Consider the following 7537-nt stretch of genomic DNA (forward strand, 5'->3'; position numbering starts at 1 on the left):
CACAATAATCCAACACCTTAAAGAGGAGAGAGAGAGAGAGACAAAAAAACATACCTACATTACATTGTACTAAAAAAGATCCTTAGCAAAATGTGAAACAACATTGTTGTAAACGATTGCAGGCCATTGTGAATAGACAATAAAAAACACAGTTGCAAAGATATACTATGATGTTGGAGATGACAAATTCTCCATTCTCTTATTCAAATTTCCAACATTGGAGATTTCAATCTTCCCTCTATAAATTAGATACATGCCCCCATGAGTTAACATTACAAATAATTCTTCCCAAAAACAAACAAAAAAATAGAACTAAGAATTATGGAGACAAAAAGTTTGATGTTTGTAATGTTGTTGTGTTTATGTCTTGTAATGATGTCCAAAGCTCAAAGTGCGAGCAATGTTAGAGCAACATTTAACTTATACAATGCCCCACAAATCAATTGGGATTTTAATGCTGTTAGTGTATTTTGTTCAACATGGGATGCTAATCAGCCCTTGGAATGACGCAGCCAATATGGATGGACTGCATTTTGTGGCCCTGTTGGACCTCAAGGCCAAGACTCTTGTGGCCTATGTTTATTGGTATGCTTTTACGTTGGTCTAAAAATATTTTAGGATCTATTTACAATGACTTAGAAATATCGGACTTAAACGTCTAAAAAGGTATTCAAATTCAAACAGAATCAAATGATGTTTTGTTTTGGATACGATAATCTTTCACATTTCACATTTCAACGTTAGACTTACATTGTCATACGATACTTAATACTTTTTTTTCTCTTTGTCACATGTACATTAATTTTGAAATTAGTTTCATTCATGGAGCCTAATCCTATTACATTGCAGATATATATGGATGAAGTATATCAAGACAATTTAGATTTATCTATACCTCTGCAATGATTTGATATTGTCTACTTTGAGCTTAGATTTGCATTGATTTGTTTTAGATTCTAAATTAGAAAGAAGCAAAACTATTAAGCAAAGGGAGATAGTGTCTATAGCATTTTGCATAATTTAATTCTTGATTATTATTTTTTTTGGGCTCATTTCTTAAAATCTTGAGACCTAATATAACATAAATTAATAAGATATTGTAAGACTTCAACGTACTATGTTAATTTAGTAAAAGGGTCGAAGTATTACTCTCTCTCTAATTTGAGTACGTACAGTTCAATTGATCAAAATATATACATTTGACAAACATTCAAAGGTTTGGGTAAGAGAAAAGGTCTCTCTATGAAAAAAATAATGTTAAAGAAAATTAATGCATGAATATGCAGGTGACGAACACTGAAACTGATGCTCAAGAAACCGTGAGAATTGTAGATCAATGTAGCAATGGAGGCCTAGATTTGGATGTTGGAGTAGTTTGAGCAGTAAAGAAGTTGAGGAAGAAGAAAATCAGCAGACAAAGAGGATGATGAAAATAGGGAAGGTTCGATTCTCTTTCCCTTTTCTCTTTTCTATATATTTAATTTGTGTATCTATTTCTATATATTCTTTTGGTATAGAGGTTGTTGCTATATATATACAATTAGTGTTGAATAAACGACAAAATGAAACAAATCAAATCTTCTCTGCAGCAGGTGAAAGACAACCGTTTTAACAAAGTTTGTTAGGGAGAGAGAAGGTCCACGGTATCACTGATGTCAGCTCCTACATGGCGCTTCGTCACCTGCTGATGGGGCTGACTTTCATCCTTGTCATCCCCCCTCAAGCGAGAGGGTAAATCCTTTAGCCTGAGCTTGCTTCGAAGGTATGAAAATGTATCAAAAGGGAGAGGTTTGGTTAGGCAATCGGTCAGCTGTTCTGCAGAGGGAATATAGCGAACATGGAGTTGATCATGAAGAACAAGATCCCAGATGAAATGCGCATCAATCTCAATGTGCTTAGTTTGTGCGTGGAGAACTGGATTAGCAGCTAAGGCACCCACGCCCATGTTATCACACCAGAGGACAGGAATACCTTTTAGAGGGAAGCCAATTTCAGTTAGTAGATTTTTCACCCATATAATCTCTGTGGCAGCTTGTGCGAGAGCTCGATACTCTGACTCAATGCTTGATCGGGCCACGGTCAGTTGTTTCTTAGAAGACCAGGAGATAAGTGTGGAACCAAGATAGAGAAAATATGTTGCAGTCAACTTTCGATCATCAAGACTCGAGGCCCAGTCGGCATCAGAGTAGGCTGTTATATTAAGTTGCGGATCAGAGTTGATGGTGAGACCAAAATGAAGAGTCCCAGCAAGGTATCGAAGCACACGTTTAACAGCTAGCCAATGAACATCAGTGTGGGGGCTTTGAGAAACTGACTGAGTTTGTTAACAATGAAGGCTATGTCAGGTCTTGTATTGGTGAGATATTAAAGAGCACCAACTGTGTTACGGTAAAGGAATAGGTCATGCAGAGGTGTGTCAATGCTTAAGGAGAGTAAGGTTCCAAGTACAGGGGGAGTTGGACAAGGTTTCATATGTTGGAGATTCAGTTTGGTAAGGAGGTCAATAATGTATTGAGCTTGATGTAGATGAAGGCCTGAGGGTGTGTAATTGATTTGAACACCAAGAAATTGACTGAGTTTTCCCAGGTCTTTAAGAGAAAATTGGTTATAAAATTGGGAAATAAGATGATCTATTTGAGTTGGGTCACTACCAGTGAGTATCAAGTCGTTCACATAAACAATCAGCATAGTAATTGAAGAGGAGGTGTGCATGTAGTATAGAGATGTGTCTGGAGAATTCATTATGAAACCGGATCAACAAAGAAAAACTTTGAGTTCATCATTCCAAGCCCGAGGAGCCTACTTAAGACCATAGATAGCTCTATTGAGCTTGCATATGTAATGTGGGTGAGACTTACTTTCAAAGCCGGGAGGTTGAGACATGTACACGGTTTCCTTCAGCGTGCCATTGAGGAATGCATTGTTAAAGTCAATTTGGCGAAGTGGCCAATGATTTGATACCGCCAGTGTGAGTACAATTCTAATGGTAGACACCTTAACAACAGGGCTGAACGTATCAAAATAATCAAAGCCAGGGTGTTGGTGAAAACCTTTGGCAACAAGGCGTGCTTTATACCTTTAGACAGAGCCATGAGCATCACGTTTTAAGCGGTAAACCCATTTGCAGCCAACAATAGATTGATCAGGAGTAGGCGGTACCAGTGTCCAAGTATTGGTACGCTGCAGGGTAGCAAGTTCTTCAATCATTCCTTCTTGCCACTGTGGAACTGCAAGGGCTTGAGAGACAGAACCAGGTTCAGTCTGAGTAAGATCTTCATTTAGCTCAACAATCTAAGCTTTTGTCTTGAAGATACCAGCCTTCCCCCTGTGATCATTGGATGAGTGCTAATGAGAGGTTGAGCTGTAGGTTGTATGGGTTGCTGTGGGGATGATGGTAAGAAGGAGGTTATCAGAGGTGACACTGTAGTAGTACAAGGAGATGCTAAGGGGGATAGTGGTGGTCTGTAATGTGGAGATGATGGACTCGAGATTGGATTAGGTGAGTTGTGAGGGGACTGAGGTTAGGCAGAGGTATTAGTTTCTGGTGAGTGTTGATGTGAGAGCGGGTAAGTAGGGGGTTGGGGGAACCATGTGGAGATTGGTGGAGCTGAACTGGAAGGGATAGAGGGCCAAATGTTAGCAAAGCTTGCTTGGAAGGGAAATTCATCTTCATTGAAAATGACGTGGCGGGATATGATAACTTTTCCATCCTCAGTGAGGCATAGGTAACCTTTGTGTAAAGGTGAGGCACCAAGGTAGACACATTTACTGCTATGGAAGGCAAACTTGTGGTTCTGATATGGGCGAAGATGTGGATACCACGCACAGCCAAAGACCCTGACAGACACCAGATCCAATTTGCTTTCAAGTAGTACTTCTATCGGACTGTTATCTTGAAGAATAGGAGAAGGAAACGAATTAATAAGGAGAAAGGCAGTTTGAAATGCATACCACCATAGATGCAAAGGCATCTTAGCTTGTGCTAAGAGTGTGAGACCAGTCTCAACAATATGGCGGTGTTTGCGCTCAGCATGACCATTTTATGCTGAAGTATAGGGGCAGAAGACCCTGACTTGAATTCCTAGTTGATCACACATATGTCACTGCTTTGTACTCACCCCTCCATCCATTTGCAGTGTGTGAAGTGACTTGTTAAATTGAGTATGAACAAAAGCCTGAAAGTGTCTAAAGGCAGTAGCAGTATCACTTTTCTGTTTTAAGGGATATAGCCAAGTAAATCTGCTGTAGTCATCAATGAACAACACGTAGTATCTATAGCCATCAACTGAAGGCATTGAGGCTGGCCCCCAGAGATCAGTGTGCACTAATTTAAATGGTGTTTGTGCATGAGATAAGAAGTCAGTAAAGGGTAAGTTATGAGACTTTCCAAACTAACAAGCTTCACAAAAATACTTCTCATTATCAGTGATTTTCAAGTTACATCTACTAATTACTTTTGACAAAATTCTAGGAGATTGATGGCCAAGTCGCCTGTGAAGAAGCATTTTGGACAATGTCTTACTAGTTTGGAAAGCAGATGGATGAGGAGACAAAATGGATCGAGTAGTCAAGCTAGCATCTGATGATCTTGAAGCAATTCAGTGCATTATTTATCAACTGGTTGACAGCATCCAGCTAGTAGAGCCCATCTTTAAGCTAGCCTTTCAGAAGTGCTACTCCCAACTTCTTATCCTTAACCACACAAAAATCAGCATGAAATTCAACCACAATATTATTGTCCTTGGCTAGTTTGGACACACTGACTAAGTTTTTGGCTATGGCAGGTACATAAAGTATATTGAGAAGTGAAAGAACACCAGACTTAGTGAGTATATTTGAATGTCCATGACGAGATATAGGAAGAGATGTACCATTTCCAACTACTACTTTATTAGTACCTGTGTAGGTAGAAGAGGACTGGAGGAAGGTGAGATTACTGGTGATGTGCGTGGAAGCTCTGCTGTCTACATACCAGTTGGGGTCAGCGACTGATTCAAGTGAAGCCACAGCTGAGTGAGTAAGCAAAACAGAGGTGTTCTGTTCTTGATTCCTATTTGGGTATGTGTCTGCCTGAGGTTATTAAACTAATGTTGTACCTAAAATAGCAAATGTCAGCTGTATGATCAAGTTTTTCACAAGTTTTGCAGGTTGGTCTAGTTGTTGATGCACCATTCCATCGACCACGTCCTCTGTTACGACATCCTCCTCCCCTGAAATTTGGTGGTTGGGTATTTCCATAAGAGTTACGAAGAGTGTTTGCTGAAGAATTGGAGTTACTATGCACAACGTTGACTGAAGGTGGGTTGGGTGAGAGTGAGACATTGGCCATTCCAGTGATTCCAGTTTTAACAGAAAGCTGATATTCAAACCTCTTCTCATATGACAGTAGATCAGACTGTAAATTAGACCAACGTGTTGTTCCTTTGCTTTGGACTGCTACTACTCCTGGATTGTATTCCTCATCAAGTCCAGCCAGCACTTGTGAAATAAGATCAGAGGAGGAAATAGGGGAATCTGCAAGAGCAAGACCATCAGCATACCGTTTCATCATGGTTAGATACTCACTCATTTTCAAGGCGCCTTTACGAGTCTGCTGGAACATTCACTTGAGATAATCTATCTCAGCCCTGGATTGAACTCCAACCAGCTCTTGAACTGCTTCCCAGAGTTCTTTAGAAGTTTGGAACCTCATAACCTGTATAGCGATTTCTTGGTTCATTGAGTTGTAAATCCAACCCAAAAGAAGCTGATCGACTGCTATCCAAGCATCGTAGGCTGGATTTGGTTGCATTTCAACATCAGACATTGCAGTGATGGTTGGATCTGCAAGCTTTCACCGGAATGGTCACTGGTTTACATTGGAACGAAGCGATTTGGGCAGGGATTTTCCCCAATTAGGTAGCCTTCCAATCGATAGCTCCTAAGAATCGGCCAAGCGAGATTTTGCCAAAGTAAGAAATTTGACCAATCCATCTTGATGGATGTCACTTGATTAAGTAGCTGATTTAAGGGAAGTCCTGTGATGTTATCATTGTTGGCAACTCTAGGAAAAACAGGAGAGAAGAAGTTGACAGCAGGTGTATTCACCATTGTATGCTAGTCTTACATATGCTCTAATACCAAGTTTGAGAGCAGAGAAGTTGAGGAAGAAGAAAATCAGCAGGCAAAGAGGATGACGAAAATAGGGAAGGTTCGATTCTCTTTCCCTTTTCTCTTTTCTATATATTTAATTTGTGTATCTATTTCTATATATTCTTTTGGTACAGAGGTTGTTGCTATATATATACAATTAGTGTTGAATAAAGGACAAAATGAAACAAATCAAATCTTCTCTACAACAGGTGAAAGACAGTCGTTTTAACAAAGTTTATTAAGGAGAGAGAAGGTCTATGGTGTCACTGATGTCAACTCCTACATGGCTCTTCGTCACCTGCTGATGGGGTTGACTTTCATCCTTGTCAGTTTAAAAGTCTCAACACCGATGGAAATGGCAATGTTAATGGCTTTCTCACAGTCAACTATGATTTTGTGAATTGTTGATGCTCATCCTACAAGACGAAAGGAAGAAAATAGGGAAATTTTAATTAATTTTATTCGAAAAATGGTTAAATCTCAATTAGATTAATGGTTTTTATCAAATACTCAAATATATTAAATTATCTGTTTTATTTTTCATTGAATAAAGTAAAATAAATTAAGAGGAAAAATATTCATTTGTACCCTAAACGTTGGAATGTATATTAGGTATCTTTTTTTTTTTTTTCTTTTTTTCTTTTTCTTTTTCTTTTTTTTTTTTTTTTTTTTTTTTTTTTTTTTTGAGATCAACAATATATAATGAAATTCATATATCTTATTCAAATAGTGCTTAAAGGAAATTCATACATTTGTTGTTAGCCTTTAAAACAATTATCGGTGAATGTGCTTCTTAAAAACGATTGTAATATAGAATAAATTAGGTCTCTTTTAGTAATCATTTTATTTTTTGTTTTTTTTTTTAAAATTAAGTCTATAGACACTACTTCTATTTTCAAATCTCTTCCTTTTTTATCTACTTTTTATCAATAGTTTAAAAAACCAAGTCAAATTTTGATAATTAAAAAAAAGTAGCTTTCAAAGTTTTTTTTTTTTTTTTTTAGGAATTTGGTTAAGAATTCAACCATTGTACTTAAAAAAAGATGCAAATCATTGTAATAAATGTGGATAAATAGACATAAATTTCAAAAATAAAAACAAAAAACGATTACTAAATAGGATCTTGGTGTTTAGTCGATTTCAAACTTAGGCAATGAAAATATGGTAAAATAATAGTCGTTTTTAGTCAGTTAAAAGAGACATCACATCTTTTAAGAAGTCTACCTCAAAAGTGCTAATTAACTAGAATTTACAAACAAGTAAGTGGTTTTTTTATTAAAATTTAATTTACAATCAATTTTACCATACACTAAAAAATAGTATTCTTCAGCCTGAGCTCAATCATAATTGGCATGATCTTCCACATTGAAAATTCAATCCCCCGTTCCAAAGTTATTATTAAAAA

At 37.5% G+C, this 7537-nt stretch overlaps 1 pseudogene; it reads left to right on the forward strand.

Annotated features, from left to right (window-relative positions):
• Positions 1-321: 321 nt before the first annotated feature.
• On the forward strand, positions 322-6540 carry LOC120080425 (annotated as a pseudogene).
• Positions 6541-7537: the final 997 nt, after the last annotated feature.

The sequence above is a fragment of the Benincasa hispida genome, chromosome 6 (genome assembly GCF_009727055.1).
Source record: "Benincasa hispida cultivar B227 chromosome 6, ASM972705v1, whole genome shotgun sequence".
NCBI lineage: Eukaryota > Viridiplantae > Streptophyta > Magnoliopsida > Cucurbitales > Cucurbitaceae > Benincasa > Benincasa hispida.